The sequence below is a fragment of the Triticum dicoccoides genome, chromosome 1B, assembly GCF_002162155.2.
Source record: "Triticum dicoccoides isolate Atlit2015 ecotype Zavitan chromosome 1B, WEW_v2.0, whole genome shotgun sequence".
Taxonomy (NCBI): Eukaryota; Viridiplantae; Streptophyta; class Magnoliopsida; order Poales; family Poaceae; genus Triticum; species Triticum dicoccoides.
The window spans coordinates 672,759,817-672,780,676 of record NC_041381.1 but is presented as its reverse complement, the minus strand read 5'-3'; positions in this window follow the sequence as shown (position 1 = coordinate 672,780,676).

The following is a 20,860-nucleotide window of genomic DNA, read 5'->3' as shown; positions in this document are numbered from 1 at the left end:
TTTCAATGACTTTGAGGAGCTTTGTTTTTTTTTTAAAATACAAGGCTTTATTCATTCGAAATAACAGTTATACTTGGGGGGAGAGGGGGGGGGGGTTGTTCAACTTCACTCATAGGCTCTTCAAACTATAAGCAACAACAATCGTCAAAAAATGTCGCCGCAGCCCCCGCACATTGTCCTTGATTCATGGTGTCAATAATCTTCAAATTATCACAATTAATAATGAGGCATTGCAAGGATTGACCAAATCTTCACACCAATCTATTCTCCAATTTCCCCAACAATGAATTTGCTTTATCGTCACCTGGGACCGCACCAGCTACACCCATAAGCAAGTCTTGATAAGCAAGTCTTGATCAAAAGAAGCATCAAGAGGCGAGGGTTTCCCCTCCTCCCCTCCCACCGCCGCCGGCCCTCCCGCCGCCGCCGGCCCCCGGCCTCGCGCCCCGCCTCCGCCCCCCTTTCGCCCTCTCCCTTCCTCCGTCCAGATCCGCCTCGCGCCGCCTCCCCGGGAGGTGGCCGGGGCGGAGCTCGCGCTGAAGGAAATATGCCCTAGAGACAATAATAAAGTTATTATTTATTTCCTTATTTCATGATAAATGTTTATTATTCATGCTAGAATTGTATTAACCGGAAACATAATACATGTGTGAATACATAGACAAACAGAGTGTCACTAGTATGCCTCTACTTGACTAGCTCGTTAATTAAAGATGGTTATGTTTCCTAACTATAGACATGAGTTGTCATTTGATTAACGGGATCACATCATTAGGAGAATGATGTGATTGACTTGACCCATTCCGTTAGCTTAGCACTTGATCGTTTAGTATGTTCCTATTGCTTTCTTCATGACTTATACATGTTCCGATGACTATGAGATTATGCAACTCCCGTTTACCGGAGGAACACTTTGTGTGCTACCAAATGTCACAACGTAACTGGGTGATTATAAAGGTGCTCTACAGGTGTCTCCGAAGGTACATGTTGGGTTGGCGTAATTCGAGATTAGGTTTTGTCACTCCGATTGTCGGAGAGGTATCTCTGGGCCCTCTCGGTAATACACATCACTTAAGCCTTGCAAGCATTGTAACTAACGAGTTAGTTACGGGATGAAGTATTACGGAACGAGTAAAGAGACTTGCCGGTAACGAGATTGAACTAGGTATTGGATACCGACGATCGAATCTCGGGCAAGTAACATACCGATGACAAAGGGAACAACGTATGTTGTTATGCGGTTTGACCGATAAAGATCTTCGTAGAATATGTAGGAGCCAATATGAACATCCAGGTTCCACTATTGGTTATTGACCGGAAACAGTTCTATGTCATGTCTACATAGTTCTCGAACCCGTAGGGTCCGCACGCTTAACGTTACGATGACAGTTATATTATGAGTTTATGAGTTTTGATGTACCGAAGGAGTTCGGAGTCCCGGATGAGATCGGGGACATGACGAGGAGTCTCGAAATGGTCGAGACGTAAAGATCGATATATTGGACGACTATATTCGGAGTTCGGAAAGGTTCCGAGTGATTCGGGTATTTTTTGGAGTACCGGGGAGTTACGGGAATACGGGGAAGAGTATTGGGCCTTAATGGGCCTTAGTGGGAAGGAGCCAGGAGGTGGCGCGCGCCCCCTCCCAAGCCTAGTCCGAATTGGACAAAGGGTTTGGGGCACGGCTCCTAGTTGGACTAGGAAAGAAGGAGTCCTACTCCCGGTGGGAGTAGGACTCCCCTTGGCGCGCCCTCCTCCTAGGGCCGGCCTCCTCCTCCCTTGCTCTTTATATACGGGGGCAAGGGGACACCCCATGACACACAAATTGATCTATGGATCGTTCATTAGCCGTGTGCGGTGCCCCCCTCCACCATATTCCACCTCAGTCATATCATCGCGGAGTTTAGGCGAAGCCCTGCGCCGGTAGAACATCATCATCGTCACCACGCCGTCGTGCTGACGGAACTCATCCCCGACGCTTTGCTGGATTGGAGCCCGGGGAACGTCATCGAGCTGAACATGTGCTGAACACGGAGGTGCCATACGTTCGGTGCTTGGATCGGTCGGATCGTGAAGACGTACGACTACATCAACCGCGTTGTCATAACGCTTCTGCTTACGGTCTACGAGGGTACGTGGACATCACTCTCCCCTCTCGTTGCTATAACATCACCATGATCTTGCGTGTGCGTAGGAATTTTTTTGAAATTAGTACGTTCCCCAACAGTGGTATCAGAGCCTAGGTTTTATGTGTTGATGTTATATGCACGAGTAGAACACAAGTGAGTTGTGGGCGATACAAGTCATACTGCTTACCAGCATGTCATACTTTGGTTCGGCGGTATTGTTGAATGAAGCGGCCCGGACCGACATTACACGTACGCTTACGCGAGACTGGTTTTACCGCTGTGCTTTGCACACAGGTGACTAGCGGGTGTCAGTTTCTCCAACTTTAGTTGAGCCGAGTGTGGCTACGCCCGGTCCTTGAGAAGGTTAAAACAACACCAACTTGACGAACTATCGTTGTGGTTTTGATGCGTAGGTAAGAACGGTTCTTGCTCAGCCCGTAGCAGCCACGTAAAACTTGCAACAACAAAGTAGAGGACGTCTAACTTGTTTTTGCAGGGCATGTTGTGATGTGATATGGTCAAGACGTGATGAGATATAAGTTGTTGTATGAGATGATCATGTTTTGTTGAAGTTATCGGCAACTGGCAGAAGCTCTATGGTTGTCTCTTTGTTGCATAAGATGCAAGTGCCAAAAATTGCTTTACTTTATCGCTATGCGATAGCAATAGTTGCAGGAGCAATAGTTGGCGAGACGACCATGTGACGACACATTGATATAGATCAAGATGATGAAGATCATGCTGTCGTGCCGGTGACGATAGAGATCATGACAGTACTTTGGAGATGGATATCAAAGGTGCAAGATGATCATGGCCATATCATGTCACATATTTTGATTGCATATGATGTTTATCTGTTATACATCTTATTCTGTTTTGTTTGACGGTAGCATTATAAGATGATCTCTCACTAATTATCAAGAAGTGTTCTCCCCGAGTATGCACCGTTGCCAAAGTTCGTCGTTCCCAGACACCACGTGATGATCGGGTGTGATAAGCTCTACGTCCATCTACAACGGGTGCAAGCCAGTTTTGCACACGCGGAATACTCAGGTTAAACTTGACGAGCCTAGCATATGCAGATATGGCCTCGGAACACGGAGACCAAAAGGTCGAGCGTGAATCATATAGTAGATATGATCAACATAATGATGTTCACCATTGAAAGCTACTCCATTTCACGTGATGATCGGTTATGGTTTAGTTGATTTGGATCACGTGATCACTTAGAGGATTAGAGGGATGTCTTTCTAAGTGGGAGTTCTTAAGTAATATGATTAATTGAACTTAAATTTATCATGAACTTAGTCCTGGTAGTATTTTGCAAATTATGTTGTAGATCAATAGCTTGCGTTGTTACTTTCATATGTTTATTTTGATATGTTCCTAGAGAAAATGGTGTTGAAAAATGTTAGTAGCAATGATGCGGATTGGATCCGTGATCTGAGGTTTATCCTCATTGTTGCGCAGAAGAATTATGTCCTTGATGCACCGCTAGGTGACAAACCTATTGCAGGAGCAGATGCAGACGTTATGAATTTTTGGCTAGCTCAATATGATGACTACTTGATAGTTTAGTGCACCATGCTTAACGGCTTAGAATTGGGACTTCAAAGACGTTTTGAACGTCATGGACCATATGAGATGTTCCAGGAATTGAAGTTAATATTTCAAGCAAATACCCGAGTTGAGAGATATGAAGTCTCCAACAAGTTCTATTGCTAAAAGATGGAGGAGAATCGCTCAACTAGTGAGCATGTGCTCAGATTGTCTGGGTACTACAATCGCTTGAATCAAGTGGGAGTTAATCTTCCAGATAAGATAGTGATTGACAGAGTTCTCTAGTCACCATCACCAAGTTAGTAGAACTTTGTGATGAACTATAGTATGCAAGGGATGACGAAAATGATTCCCGAGTTCTTCGTGATGTTGAAATCGACGAAAGTAAAAATCAAGAAAGAGCATCAAGTGTTGATGGTTGACAAGATCACTAGTTTCAAGTAAAGGGCAAAGGGAAAGAAAGGGAACTTCAAGTAGAATGACAAGCAAGTTGTCACTCTCGTGAAGAAGCCCAAAGCTGGATCAAAGCCTGAAACTGAATGATTATACTGCAAAGGAAATGGTCACTGGAAGTGGAAATGCCCTGAATATTTGGTGGATAAGAAGGATGGCAAAGTGAACAAGGGTATATTTGATATACAGGTTATTGATATGTGTACCTTACTAGTGTTTATAGTAGCCCCTGAGTATTTGATACTTGTTCGGTTGCTAAATATTAGTTACTCGAAACAGGAGTTATAGAATAAACAGAGACTAGTTGAGGGTGAAGTGACGATGTGTGTTGGAAGTGGTTCCAAGATTGATATGATCATCATCGCACACTCCCTATACTTTCGGGATTAGTGTTGAACCTAAATAAATGTTATTTGGCGTTTGCGTTGAGCATGAATATGATTTGATCATGTTTATTGCAATACGGTTATTCATGTAAGTTAGAGAATAATTATTGTTCTGTTTACATGAATAAAACCTTCTATGGTCATACACCCAATGAAAATGGTTTGTTGGATCTCGATCGTGTGATACACATATTCATAATATTGAAACCAAAAGATGTAAAGTTAATAATGATAGTGCAACTTATTTGTGGCACTGCCGTTTAGGTCATATCGGTGTAAAGCGCATGAAGAAACTCCATACTGATGGACTTTTGGAATCACTTGATTATGAATCACTTGGTACTTGCGAACCGTGCCTCATGGGCAAGATGACTAAAACACCGTTCTCCGGTACTATGGAGAGAGCAACAGATTTGTTGGAAACCATACATACAGATGTATGTGGACCGATGAATATTGAAGCTCGTGGCGGATATCGTTATTTTCTCACCTTCACAGATGATTTGAGCAGATATGGGTATATCTACTTAATGAAACACAAGTCTGAAACATTTGAAAAGTTCAAAGAATTTCAGAGTGAAGTAGAAAATCATCGTAACAAGAAAATTAAGTTTCTATGATCTGATCGTGGAGGAGAATATTTGAGTTACGAGTTTGGTCTTCAATTAAAACAATGTGGAATAGTTTCACAGCTCACGCCACCTGGAACACCACAATGTTATGGTGTGTCCGAACGTCGTAACCGCACTTTATTGGATATGGTGCGATCTATGATGTCTCTTACCGATTTACCGCTATTGTTTTGGGGTTATGCATTAGAGACAGCTGCATTCACTTTAAATTGGGCACCATCAAAATCCTTTGAGACGACGCCTTATGAACTGTGGTTTGGCAAGAAACCAAAGTTGTCGTTTCTTAAAGTTTGGAGTTGCGATGCTTATATGAAAAAGTTTCAACCTGATAAGCTCGAACCCAAATCGAAGAAGTGCATCTTCATAGAATACCCAAAGGAAACTGTTGGGTACTCCTTCTATCACAAATCCAAAGGCAAAACATTCGTTGCTTAGAATGGATCCTTTCTAGAGAAGGAGTTTCTCTCGAAAGAAGTGAGTGGGAGGAAAGTAGAACTTGATGAGGTAACTGTACCTGCTCCCTTATTTGAAAGTAGTTCATCACAGAAATCTGTTCCTGTGACTACTACACCAATTAGTGAGGAAGTTAATGATGATGATCATGAAACTTCAGATTAAGTTACTACTGAACCTCGTAGGTCTACCAGAATAAAATCTGCACCAGAGTGATACGGTAATCCTATTCTGGAAGTCATGTTACTTGACCATGATGAACCTACGAACTATGAGGAAGCGATGATGAGCCCAGATTCCGCAAAATGGCTAGAAGCCATAAAATCTGAGATATGATCCATGTATGAGAACAAAGTATGGACTTTGATTGACTTGCTCGATGATCAGCAAGCCATGTTAAATAAATGGATCTTCAAGAGGAAGACGGACACTGATAGTAGTGTTACTATCTACTAAGCTCGGCTTGTTGCGAAATGTTTTCAATAAGTTCAAGGTGTTGAATACGATGAGTTTTTCTCACTCGTATCGAAGCTTAAGTCTGTCTGAATCTGTCAGGACCCCGACTCGATGTCACATCGATCTAGCCGGTAACACCTCATATCACTTTGCGGCCTCACGCACGGTATCCCCACGGGTGTCGCCTTACCTTTGCCCGGGACCGTTTGCGCCTTTTGGCTCACGTATATGATAGTGTCGCTAGCATCCATATGATAAGGAGCCCGGGCTGACATGACTAGTCGTAAACCCAAAGTGGCACAGACTTACAGGGACAGGCATCCATGACCCAGCTTCGAACGTGTCGGTCATCAGCAAGTGGGTCCGGGCTGTAGCACTGGGCTAGCAGGACTCCGGTAAACCGGGCTGTAGCGGGCTAACAGGACTCCGGTACTCAAAGCGTGACATTTCCCCGAAGGGACAGACACAGGAACGAAGAAGGACACATGCCGGCCAGCCTAAGTGTTCCAGAGCAGTAGCAAGCTACCATGGCTCAGCGGTAACACTAGGAGACATTTCCCGGTAAGAGAGGCTACTAAAGATAAACAACTAGATAGTCAGATCCCACACATACCAAGCATTTCAATCATACACACAATATGCTCGATATGTGCAAATACAACGAAGCATCACAACATGACTCTACGACACAAGTACTTTATTTAAGGCTCAGGGAGCCATACATAACATACACAAGGTACGGGTCACACGACCCAGCATTCAAGTCATACAGTCATACAAACCAGCAGCGGAAGTAACTTGTCTGGGTACAGACAACTAGTAAAATAAAAGAGGCTTGGAAAGCCTGGCTATACTACGTGGTCCTTCACAAGCTCAGGGTCACCACCTGGGCCTTTATCCTACTCGTTGATGTCAACGTCTACATAGAACCCATCAGAAGGGGTTGCAGCGTCTTCTGTAAAAATGTAGATTATAGCAACATGAGTACAAAGGTACTCAGCAAGACTTACATCAGATCCTACATACATGCATATTATCAAGAAGGGTTGGTGGAGTTATTGCAGCAAGCCAGCTTTGACTTTTGGCTAGACTATCCTACGGTACTTCAACTTGAAATGGTTTTGCGCACACGAGTCCACTACTCACCACTTCAATACACTACCGAGGATCCACCTCCGTCTCCCTATGGAAGAGCCATCCTCGGCACTCACACTTATCTTGAGGCTTTTAGCAGTTTCCATTTACTTGTCTATGAACTGTATAGGCAACCAAGTAGTCCTTTACCGCGGACGCGGCTATTCGAATAGATCATGTTAACCCTGCAGGGGTGTACTTCTTCATACACGCTCTCACCACTTACCGTCGTTTACACGACATGTACTCGGCAACCTTCAAGCGGAAGCCCAACGTGGGTGTCGGCCACGACCTACCTAACCACCTAAGCCTCCAGTCCAGGTTTATCGCCTATCCAGGTTCCATCCGCAGGGAGTCCGGCCGAGGTTTCCCATACGGTCCCGAACGATGTGAACAGGGTTCCCGAGATACCTAACGGGTATTCGGTACACCCGGCCACGTACCTACCGCATCACAGCCCACCCCTACGGTCAGCGCTGTCCACGGCCTCCAGTAGACTACAAACACCAGAAACTACTTGCAACTCCTGGACGGAGAACTAGGGTGAATAAGAAGCCGAGAGGGTCCATTGGTTTCGGGCCCAATGCATGGTAGTAGCTGATTCTTCAAATCACACATACAGATCTCAGTGCTTAAGGTCGGCTTCAATGAAACAACCCACCATGTACTCCTACATGGCCTCTCATCGATACCTTTACCAAATCGTGTTCACCACACCACTCTCATTACCGACATAATCATTTCACTCTAGCCCATCACCCAGATGAACCAGACCTGACACGACTCTAAGCATAGCAGGCATAGCAAGGTAGGAACAACACATACATATGGCTCAATCAACTCCTACACATGCTAGTGGGTTTCATCTAGTTACTGTGGCAATGACAGGTCATGCAGAGGAAATGGGTTCAACTACCGTAGCACACAGCAGTTTGAAACGCGTTGTCTTAATGCAGTAAAAGAGAGCAGGAGCGAGAACATGGGATTGTATCGATATGATCAAATAGTTGGTTGCTTGCCTGATGGTTCGATGCACTGATACGGTTCTTCGTTAGGGTAATCACGGTACTCCTCGGAGGCAGAACCTGTCGCAAAGGACATCGATACACAACCATCACCAAACAATGTGCAACAATATGATGCATGCATGAAACATGGCAATATGAGTGTGTTGGGCTAATGCAACTAAAACCAGAAGGGTTTGAACAAATTTGAATCAAAGATTCAAATTTCAAACTCAAACATGGCCTTTTAAAGTGCTTTTCCTTGTTCTGCTTAAAACATCAATTTAACTTGTTTGATCATGCATGAAAGTAGTACAGATGGATAGATTGGATTTTTCTGATCATTTTTCATATATAATTTGTCTAATTTGGAGTTACAGAATAAAAGTTATGAATTTTTGAAGTTTAAATAATATTCTGGAATTTCCTGATTTAAATTAAATCCAGAAATATATATATTGCGCCAGCATGACGTCAGCATGACGTCAGTGGTCAACTGCGGCTGGCTGGGGTCAAACCTGACGTGTGGGGTCCACACGTCAGTGACAGGGGGGTTTAACAGGGTTAATTAAATCCTAATTAGGAATTAGTGGCGCTGGGGCCCACTGGTCAGTGTCAGGGGGGGTAGTTAGTTTAACTAATTCGGTTAGTGCTAATCCTAATTAGCTAACAGGGCTGGGCCCACCTGTCAGGGACACAGGGGGGGTCCTGCCGTGGTCAAGGTGGGTCAAACCCACCGGCGACATGACGCCGGCGAGGCCCGAGACGGCGGCGCGATGCGGAAACGCGCTACAGGGCACGGGCGAGGCCGTGCTTGGGCTCGTTGGAGAGCCCTTGCTCCCGCGCGTCGAACGGTGGTGGTGGCCGCGCCTGAGGTGGCCGGTACCGACGACGGCGAGCTCGCGAGCGGCGGCCGGAGTTCGGCCAACGGCGGGTTAGGCGATGCAGGGCGCTAGGGGAGGCGTTGGTGCGTGCTACGTGCTCCTGGTGAGGTGTGGAGCACGTTGGTGTGCTCGGCTTCGAGCTACAACGGCTCCAGCCACGGTGGCGACGAGGCACGGCGGCGGCGAGCTTCGGAGCTCCAGGGGGCGGCAGCTACAGGATGCTAGGGACGACGGGGCAAGGGGGAATCGGGTCAGTGGCTCACCGCGGAGCTGCAGGGATGGTTAGCGGGCTCGGGGACGTCCGGTAGCTCTCGATTCGACGACGACGATCTCCGGTGGCCGAGGAGGGGAACGGCGACGTGGGCGGCGATGCAGGGCTTCCCGAGGGGCTTGGCTTGGTGGGGAGGAAGAGGGGGTCGCGGCGGAGCTCCTGAGCTCAGCGGAGGGGCGAGGGGTGGCCGGTGACGGCTGCTATGGCGAACGGCGGCGATGGTGGTGTTCGGCCGTGTGAGAGAGAGAGCGAGGGAGAGGAGGGAAGAACCGAGGGAGAGTGAGAGAGAGCAGGGGAGGGCGTGGCGTCGTCCGGGGCATCGAGGGCGACGAGAAGGGCGCCAGGCAGGCAGGGAGGGAGGTGGCGTGGCGCGGTGGCGCGCGCGCGCGCCGGCCACACTCCCCTCCCTCTGTCGAGGACGAAGACGATAGAGGAGGGAGGCGGGCTGGGCCGCCTGCTGGCTGGGCCGGCCAGCTGGCTGGGCTGCATAGGGAGGAGCCCAGGTAAGGTCCTCCCTTTTATTTATTTTTCTGTTTTCTAATTTCTGACATTTGTTTTGATTTAAATAATATACTAAATCATTTATTTACCTTATGCCAATTTTTGCAGGAGCTAGATATATTATTCCAGAGCTCCTTTATAATTGGCATAATATTTGGACATATATTAATATATATAACTAATATATTTCCAATGCAAATATTTATGCATTAATTCCAAATGCCCAAAATAAATACCTATGAGCTCTTAAAAATATTGGTTTGATTTTTATCTCTGTCCAATATTTTCAGAGAGCAACATGAGCATTTTCTTGGACCTTTTTGGAGAAATTTTTATTTGGATCATTTTCAGAAATGATTCTGAGGGTTTCACAGATCCCCATTTCAAGTTTCTGATGAAAGAGTAAACATGATGCAACACTCTAATGCATGACTAGCTAGGGTGTGACAACTCACCCCCACTCAAAAGAATCTCGTCCCGAGATTTGGGTTCCTCCGGGAAGAAGGCGGGATACTCAAGTCGAAGACGATCCTCCCTTTCCCAGGTTGCTTCATCCTCAGAATGGTGCGACCATTGAACTTTGAGAAACTTGATATTATGACGTCGGGTGGTACGTTCGGCCTGATCGAGGATACGAATGGGGTACTCTCGATATGTAAGATTATCTTGGAGATCAAGCGTTTCGTGGTCCACTTCACGGATAGGATCCGAGAAGCAACGCCTGAGTTGAGAAACGTGGAAGACATCATGGACTCTGGAGAGGTGCGGAGGTAGTTCCAACTGGTAGGCAACTTCTCCTCGTTTGGCGAGAATGCGAAAAGGTCCAATGTAACGAGGAGCCAATTTGCCTTTGATACCGAAACGATGGGTTCCCTTCAGAGGGGTGACCCGAAGATAAGCCTTCTCGTCAACCTCGAAAGTCATAGCCTTATGTTTTCGGTCATATTGACTCTTTTGACGAGATTGGGCTGTTTTCAACTTTTCACGAACGATACGAACTTGTTCTTCTGCTTCCTGAATCATATCCGGGCCAAAGAATTGTCTTTCCCCGGTCTCTGACCAGTTAAGGGGTGTTCGACACCGTCGTCCATAGAGAACTTCAAAAGGGGCTTTACCCAAGCTAGATTGATAGCTGTTGTTGTAAGAGAATTCGGCAAATGGAAGGCACTTCTCCCAGTCCATTCCGAATGAGATAACAGAGGCTCGAAGCATGTCTTCTAGAATCTGGTTGACGCGTTCCACTTGACCACTCGACTGAGGGTGGAAGGCGGTGCTAAAGGAGAGACGGGTTCCCATAGCATTTTGGAAGCTTTCCCAAAATCGAGAGGTGAAAAGACTTCCTCGATCCGAGTTAATTTCCAAAGGAACACCATGGAGGGACACTATTCGGGAGATGTATAAGTCTGCCAGCTGGCTAGCGGTTATACTCTCACGAACAGGTAAGAAATGGGCTACTTTGGAAAGACGATCGACCACGACGAAAATAGCATTATTCCCTCTCTTGGTCCTGGGAAAACCGGTAATGAAATCCATACCAATTTTATCCCATTTCCATTCAGGAATAGCTAAGGGTTGAAGGGTGCCAGCAGGCCGTTGATGCTCTGCTTTTACACGACGACAGACGTCGCAATTAGCAATATACTGAGCAATTTCTCTCTTCATCCTAGTCCACCAGAACCTCTGGCGTAGGTCCTGATACATCTTAGTACGACCGGGATGAATGGTGAGAGGAGATTCATGAGCCTCCTTAAGGATCAACTGCCGTAGATGCTGGTTCTTGGGAACCACTAGACGGTTCTCAAAGTACACAACAGCATGATCATTTGTGGAGAAACAACTAGCACCCCTGGTAGCAATGTTCTCTTTGATTTTAGATATTCCCTTATCTCGCTTTTGGGCAGCGATGATTTGATCCGTAAGAGTAGGTTTTGCTACCAAGGTGGAAAGAAAACCTTGAGGAACAATGTGAAGGTTAAGCTTCCGAAATTCCTCATGGAGAAGCGGTTGACTTTGTTGTAACATCAGGTTGTTACAATAAGATTTACGACTTAGCGCATCAGCCATGACGTTGGCTTTCCCTGGGGTGTAGGTTATTCCTAAGTCGAAGTCTGTGATCAACTCAACCCAACGTCTCTGCCTGAGATTCAGATCCGGTTGGGTGAAAATGTACTTCAGACTTTGGTGATCAGTGAATATTTCGCAACGATTACCGAGGAGGTAATGTTGCCAGGTCTTAAGTGCATAGACTACGGCTGCAAGCTCTAGATCATGAGTAGGATAATTCTCCTCATGTGGGTGCAATTGCCGTGAAGCGTAAGCAATTACGTGTCGATCTTGCATGAGAATGCAACCTAGTCCTTGTCGCGAGGCGTCGCAGTAGATAACAAAGTCCTTGGAGAAGTCTGGCGGTACCAGTACGGAAGCAGAGGTCAGGCGTCTTTTCAGTTCCTGAAAGCTGTGCTCACATTGTGGAGTCCATTCGAACTTCTTATCTTTCTTGAGGAGTTCGGTTAGAGGTTTGGCAACTTTGGAGAAGTTCTCGGCAAAGCGACGACAATAGCTCGCTAAGCCCAGAAAGCTCCGAACTTGCTTGACCGATTCCGGTGGAGTCCAATTAAGGACGGCTTGAACTCGCTCAGGGTTAACAGCAATACCTTTACCAGATATTACATGACCCAGATAGGTCACTTCTGACAACCAGAATTCACATTTAGAAAATTTGGCATAAAGGCGATGCTCTCGAAGTTTCTTCAACACTAGCCTTAGATGTTCGGCATGTTCTTCCTCGTTCTTGGAGTAGATGAGTATATCATCGAGATAGACTACGACGAATTTATCCAAATACTCCATGAAGATTGAGTTCATTAACCGAGAAAAGGTGGCTGGAGCGTTGGTTAATCCGAAGGACATGACGGTGTACTCGTATTGGCCATAACGAGTAACAAAGGTCGTTTTAGGAATGTCCCCGTTTCTGATTTTGATTTGATGGTAGCCCAACCTCAAATCCATCTTGGAGAAGACTGAGGATCCAGCGAGCTGATCGTACAGGTCGTTGATCCTGGGAAGCGGATATTTGTTCTTGATTGTGACCAAATTGACAGGTCGGTAATCTACAACCATCCGATCCGTACCATCCTTCTTCTTGACGAATAGGACGGGGCAAGCCCACGGAGATGAACTAGGGCAGATGAAACCCTTTTTCAAGGACTCATCGAGTTGTTTCTTAAGCTCGGCTAGTTCTAGGGGTGCCATCTTATAAGGTCTTCTAGCAATCGGCACGGTTCCTGGGATGAGGTCTATTACGAACTCAACATCCCTGCAGGTGGAACACCTGGCAATTCCTCTGGAAAGACATCCGGGAAGTCACGGACTATCGGAATGTCCTCAAGGTCTGGCAAAGGGCTGGCGTTAAGAGAATATAATTGTCGCTTGGCTATTCGGGTCAAGACATTGACTATCTTCCCCGAAGGATGGGTGAGTTGAACAGTCCTAGAGAAGCAATCAATTTGGGCATGATGAGCCGACATCCAGTCCATACCCAGAATGATATTAATATCTGAAGATTTAAGGGCTATCAAGGACACGAGGAAAACAAGTCTGTCGACTTGGATTTCATTTCCATAACTTACCCTAGAGGTCTGCCATCTAGAACCAGGAGTAGAAATTTCCATAGTGGATGGCATGTCACAGAATGCAACGTTATGCAAACAAGCATAATTTTCGGATATAAAAGAATGAGAGGCTCCTGTATCGAAAAGAACAGATGTCGGGTGGCAATTAACAAGAAGCGTACCGAGAACGACGTTGGGATCCTCTTGAGCTTCTTCGGCAGAGATACAGTTGACATGGCCACGTGAAGCGGTGACCGGCTTGGCGTGGAATACTTTTTCTGTCGGCTTGCCACGGCCAACAGCTTTAGCAGACTAGTTGGGGTTGGTCTGGGGACACTCACGCATATAGTGGCCAGATTCCCCACACTTGAAACAAGTCACGGAACTGGTACGTGGAGGAGCATTGTTAGCTGGACCCCCATAGGGCTTGGCCGGTGCAGACTGTTGAACAGGGCGAGGCGCCTGGAAAGATGGCCTCGGTGTGAACCTGGGTGGCAGGGCGGTGTTGGGTACCCACACGCGGCGCTTCTGAGGACCAGCACCGGATGAGGAACCCATATCACGGCCATGCTTGCGTGTTGCGTCATAGTCAGTCTGACCAGTTTCAGCACTGATGGCTTTGTTGACAAGTTTCTGAAAAGATGTGCACTCATGCAGACGGAGGTCACGGCGAAGCTCAGGACTAAGGCCCTTACGGAACCTTGCTTGCTTCTTGGCATCAGTAGACACTTCCTCAGTTGCATATCGTGCGAGGTTACCAAACTCCCTGCTGTAAACATCCACAGAAAGTCGGCCTTGGGTGAAACTGCAAAATTCCTCACGTTTACGGTCCATGAGACCCTCCGGAATGTGATGTTCACGGAAAGCCTCGCTGAATTCAGCCCAAGTAGTGACATGGCCCGCTGGGCGCATAGCTCCATAATTCTCCCACCATAGACTGGCGGGGCCTTCAAGATGATATGCAGCAAAGGTGACCTTGTCAGCCTCTGCTACCAGCGCGGAACGCAGTTTGTGAGTGATACTGCGAAGCCAGTCATCAGCGTCGAGAGGCTCGACGGAGTGGTGGAACGTGGGTCGATGTAATTTGATAAAATCACTGAGTGACACCACGTTAGTCCTCTGATGGTGTGCCGTGTTCTGTTCAATACGCTCCAACAAACGGTTGGTCTCCCGCTTGTTTCTCTCAGCTTCCATCATAACCTCGGCTAGGGAAGGAGGATGAGGCAGATTTGCATCCCTGACTTCACTGCCTTCGGCCTGCTCTTGAGGAGCAGGGTTAGCGCGCGTGTTGACCATCCTAGGTAAACAAGACAATGATTTAGTCAGGATGATAAAATTCCGACATAGGATATAAAATGTAAGGTATAACTCGAAATGCAAGATGATCATCCGTATGACATGGTAAATACAGAAACTGCTTCTTTATTCCATTGTCATACACACCATACAAGGTTTAGTACAAGACCAAACAAAGTACTATTACAGTGAAAAGAGGATTACATCTCATCGGAGGCATCCCAAGCTCCTATACATTATTTTTCTACACCTCCGGAAAGATTACAACTAGGTCATATCCCACGAGTCACGCAGGACGATAGACGACACAGCTAGTGCGAACTAGTGATACAACCATTAACTCAGACCGATCCGTAGTAGTCCTCGTAGAAGTCACCTCCATAGCCTGGAAGCTCAACATGATCATCCGGAAACAGACGATCTCGCGGAGCTTGTGGACCATAGGGGCTAGGATGAGGTCTTGGACCAACAGACGGTGGCCTGCGGGGACCGCGAGGTGGGGTGATGCCTCCTACATCACGCCAACCCATCACGTCTGGCAGAGCAGATCTCACAGGATAGAGATCGCGCATATCCGAATATCCAGCTTGCACCGCCGGTGCGAACCGAGTCAATGTGGCCCAGTGGTCAGCACGGGTATTGAAGAGCTCTAACCTCAAGGCCCGATTTTCACGGTCCTTATCCTCGAGCATCTCAGCAGTGGTGCGAGTCCGTGAATCCTCCTGAGTGGGGTCAGCATAGATAGCCTGGAGATACCCTTGTGCTCCCGGAAGTGATCCTGGCATATACCGGAAGTCAGAGTCCCAAAATAGACCAGATCTGACTCGCATGATGGTCATCATAGAGTAGGCGGCGTCCTGCACAGCCATCTCAATAGTAACCCCGAGTCCATAGGAGCAGTGAAGGGGCTCGGTGGATCCAGGATAAGATGGAAATATCCTGACAGTGCAGAGATACTGGCTTTGATTAAAGTCTCGAAATTGCTCTTCGACCGTGTACTCAGGATACCAGCGGTATCCAGCCTCAAGCATTACCCTGACCAACTTGGCAGTATGGCCGGGTACATCTAGGCATCGAGTCAGGCGAACCACTTGATTGAGGTCGCGAGTGGCCATCTGAAAGCACAATCATAATGCAAAGGCATTAGAATTTCTAGCAAAATTTCGGCAGCATAAGAGCTGTAAATGCTCAAGAAGGATTTTGAGACATTTGACAAAGGATTTCATACACACTTAACATCATCATATCAAAGTTCTGAGACCATCCTAGCAACATAATGTGGTAAAAGAACTGAACTAGGCTTGTATCCATCATACCTATAAGGTACTACTGATTAGTAACACGTGATCCTGATAGAGAGAATAGATCCTAATACCTTAACCCCCGGTGGAAGAATGGACTGACTCAGATCAGAATGTCATAAGATAAAGGAGTAAAAAGAGCCTTAAGTTCCAACCCACAAACAATTCCCCTACATATAACTAAAGAATTTCTAGACTCAACATCGACCAGTTTGGCTTGGAGAACCTACAGGCAGTCCGGCTCTGATGCCAACGCTGTCAGGACCCCGACTCGATGTCACATCGATCTAGCCGGTAACACCTCATATCACTTTGCGGCCTCACGCACGGTATCCCCACGGGTGTCGCCTTACCTTTGCCCGGGACCGTTTGCGCCTTTTGGCTCACGTATATGATAGTGTCGCTAGCATCCATATGATAAGGAGCCCGGGCTGACATGACTAGTCGTAAACCCAAAGTGGCACAGACTTACAGGGACAGACATCCATGACCCAGCTTCGAACGTGTCGGTCATCAGCAAGTGGGTCCGGGCTGTAGCACTGGGCTAGCAGGACTCCGGTAAACCGGGCTGTAGCGGGGTAACAGGACTCCGGTACTCAAAGCGTGACATTTCCCCGAAGGGACAGACACAGGAACGAAGAAGGACACATGCCGGCCAGCCTAAGTGTTCCAGAGCAGTAGCAAGCTACCATGGCTCAGCGGTAACACTAGGAGACATTTCCCGGTAAGAGAGGCTACTAAAGATAAACAACTAGATAGTCAGATCCCACACATACCAAGCATTTCAATCATACACACAATATGCTCGATATGTGCAAATACAACGAAGCATCACAACATGACTCTACGACACAAGTACTTTATTTAAGGCTCAGGGAGCCATACATAACATACACAAGGTACGGGTCACACGACCCAACATTCAAGTCATACAGTCATACAAACCAGCAGCGGAAGTAACTTGTCTGGGTACAGACAACTAGTAAAATAAAAGAGGCTTGGAAAGCCTGGCTATACTACGTGGTCCTTCACAAGCTCAGGGTCACCACCTGGGCCTTTAGCCTACTCGTTGATGTCAACGTCTACATAGAACCCATCAGAAGGGGTTGCAGCGTCTTCTGTAAAAATGTAGATTATAGCAACATGAGTACAAAGGTACTCAGCAAGACTTACATCAGATCCTACATACATGCATATTATCAAGAAGGGTTGGTGGAGTTATTGCAGCAAGCCAGCTTTGACTTTTGGCTAGACTATCCTACGGTACTTCAACTTGAAATGGTTTTGCGCACACGAGTCCACTACTCACCACTTCAATACACTACCGAGGATCCACCTCCGTCTCCCTATGGAAGAGCCATCCTCGGCACTCACACTTATCTTGAGGCTTTTAGCAGTTTCCATTTACTTGTCTATGAACTGTATAGGCAACCAAGTAGTCCTTTACCGCGGACGCGGCTATTCGAATAGATCATGTTAACCCTGCAGGGGTGTACTTCTTCATACACGCTCTCACCACTTACCATCGTTTACACGACATGTACTCGGCAACCTTCAAGCGGAAGCCCAACGTGGGTGTCGGCCACGACCTACCTAACCACCTAAGCCTCCAGTCCAGGTTTATCGCCTATCCAGGTTCCATCCGCAGGGAGTCCGGCCGAGGTTTCCCATACGGCCCCGAACGATGTGAACAGGGTTCCCGAGATACCTAACGGGTATTCGGTACACCCGGCCACGTACCTACCGCATCACAGCCCACCCCTACGGTCAGCGCTGTCCACGGCCTCCAGTAGACTACAAACACCAGAAACTACTTGCAACTCCTGGACGGAGAACTAGGGTGAATAAGAAGCCGAGAGGGTCCATTGGTTTCGGGCCCAATGCATGGTAGTAGCTGATTCTTCAAATCACACATACAGATCTCAGTGCTTAAGGTCGGCTTCAATGAAACAACCCACCATGTACTCCTACATGGCCTCTCATCGATACCTTTACCAAATCGTGTTCACCACACCACTCTCATTACCGACATAATCATTTCACTCTAGCCCATCACCCAGATGAACCAGACCTGACACGACTCTAAGCATAGCAGGCATAGCAAGGTAGGAACAACACATACATATGGCTCAATCAACTCCTACACATGCTAGTGGGTTTCATCTAGTTACTGTGGCAATGACAGGTCATGCAGAGGAAATGGGTTCAACTATCGTAGCACACAGCAGTTTGAAACGCGTTGTCTTAATGCAGTAAAAGAGAGCAGGAGCGAGAACATGGGATTGTATCGATATGATCAAATGGTTGGTTGCTTGCCTGATGGTTCGATGCACTGATACGGTTCTTCGTTAGGGTAATCACGGTACTCCTCGGAGGCAGAACCTGTCGCAAAGGACATCGATACACAACCATCACCAAACAATGTGCAACAATATGATGCATGCATGAAACATGGCAATATGAGTGTGTTGGGATAATGCAACTAAAACCAGAAGGGTTTGAACAAATTTGAATCAAAGATTCAAATTTCAAACTCAAACATGGCCTTTTAAAGTGCTTTTCCTTGTTCTGCTTAAAACATCAATTTAACTTGTTTGATCATGCATGAAAATAGTACAGATGGATAGATTGGATTTTTCTGATCATTTTTCATATATAATTTGTCTAATTTGGAGTTACAGAATAAAAGTTATGAATTTTTGAAGTTTAAATAATATTCTGGAATTTCCTGATTTAAATTAAATCCAGAAATATATATATTGCGCCAGCATGACGTCAGCATGACGTCAGTGGTCAACTGCGGCTGGCTGGGGTCAAACCTGACGTGTGGGGTCCACACGTCAGTGACAGGGGGGTTTAACAGGGTTAATTAAATCCTAATTAGGAATTAGTGGCGCTGGGGCCCACTGGTCAGTGTCAGGGGGGGTAGTTAGTTTAACTAATTCGGTTAGTGCTAATCCTAATTAGCTAACAGGGCTGGGCCCACCTGTCAGGGACACAGGAGGGGTCCTGCCGTGGTCAAGGTGGGTCAAACCCACCGGCGACATGACGCCGGCGAGGCCCGAGACGGCGGCGCGATGCGGAAACGCGCTACAGGGCACGGGCGAGGCCGTGCTTGGGCTCGTTGGAGAGCCCTTGCTCCCGCGCGTCGAACGGTGGTGGTGGCCGCGCCTGAGGTGGCCGGTACCGACGACGGCGAGCTCGCGAGCGGCGGCCGGAGTTCGGCCAACGGCGGGTTAGGCGATGCAGGGCGCTAGGGGAGGCGTTGGTGCGTGCTACGTGCTCCTGGTGAGGTGTGGAGCACGTTGGTGTGCTCGGCTTCGAGCTACAACGGCTCCAGCCACGGTGGCGACGAGGCACGGCGGCGGCGAGCTTCGGAGCTCAAGGGGGCGGCAGCTACAGGATGCTAGGGACGACGGGGCAAGGGGGAATCGGGTCAGTGGCTCACCGCGGAGCTGCAGGGATGGTTAGCGGGCTCGGGGACGTCCGGTAGCTGTTGATTCGACGGCGACGATCTCCGGTGGCCGAGGAGGGGAACGGCGACGTGGGCGGCGATGCAGGGCTTCCCGAGGGGCTTGGCTTGGTGGGGAGGAAGAGGGGGTCGCGACGGAGCTCCTGAGCTCAGCGGAGGGGCGAGGGGTGGCCGGTGACGGCTGCTATGGCGAACGGCGGCGATGGTGGTGTTCGGCCGTGTGAGAGAGAGAGCGAGGGAGAGGAGGGAAGAACCGAGGGAGAGTGAGAGAGAGCAGGGGAGGGCGTGGCGTCGTCCGGGGCATCGAGGGCGACGAGAAGGGCGCCAGGCAGGCAGGGAGGGAGGTGGCGTGGCGCGGTGGCGCGCGCGCGCGCCGGCCACACTCCCATCCCTCTGTCGAGGACGAAGACGACAGAGGAGGGAGGCGGGCTGGGCCGCCTGCTGGCTGGGCCGGCCAGCTGGCTGGGCTGCACAGGGAGGAGCCCAGGTAAGGTCCTCCCTTTTATTTATTTTTCTGTTTTCTAATTTCTGACATTTGTTTTGATTTAAATAATATACTAAATCATTTATTTACCTTATGCCAATTTTTGCAGGAGCTAGATATATTATTCCAGAGCTCCTTTATAATTGGCATAATATTTGGACATATATTAATATATATAACTAATATATTTCCAATGCAAATATTTATGCATTAATTCCAAATGCCCAAAATAAATACCTATGAGCTCTTAAAAATATTGGTTTGATTTTTATCTCTGTCCAATATTTTCAGAGAGCAACATGAGCATTTTCTTGGACCTTTTTGGAGAAATTTTTATTTGGATCATTTTCAGAAATGATTCTGAGGGTTTCACAGATCCCCATTTCAAGTTTCTGATGAAAGAGTAAACATGATGCAACACTCTAATGCATGACTAGCTAGGGTGTGACAGAATCATATTAGCAATTGCCACATTTTATGAAATTTGGTAAATGGATGTCAAAACTGCATTCCTTAATGGATTTATTAAAGAAGAGTTGTATATGATGCAACCAGAAAGTTTTTGTCAATCCTAAAGATGCTAACAAAGTGTGCAAGCTCCAGCGATCCATCTATGGACTGGTGCAAGCATTTCAGAGTTGTAATATACGCTTTGATGAGTTGATCAAAGCATATAGTTTTATACAGACTTTTGAAGAAGCTTGTATTTACAATAAAATGAGTGGGAGCACTATAGCATTTCTGATAAGTATATGTGAATGACATATTATTAATCGGAAATAATGTATAATTATTCTGCAAAGCATAAAGGAGTATTTGAAAGGAGTTTTTCA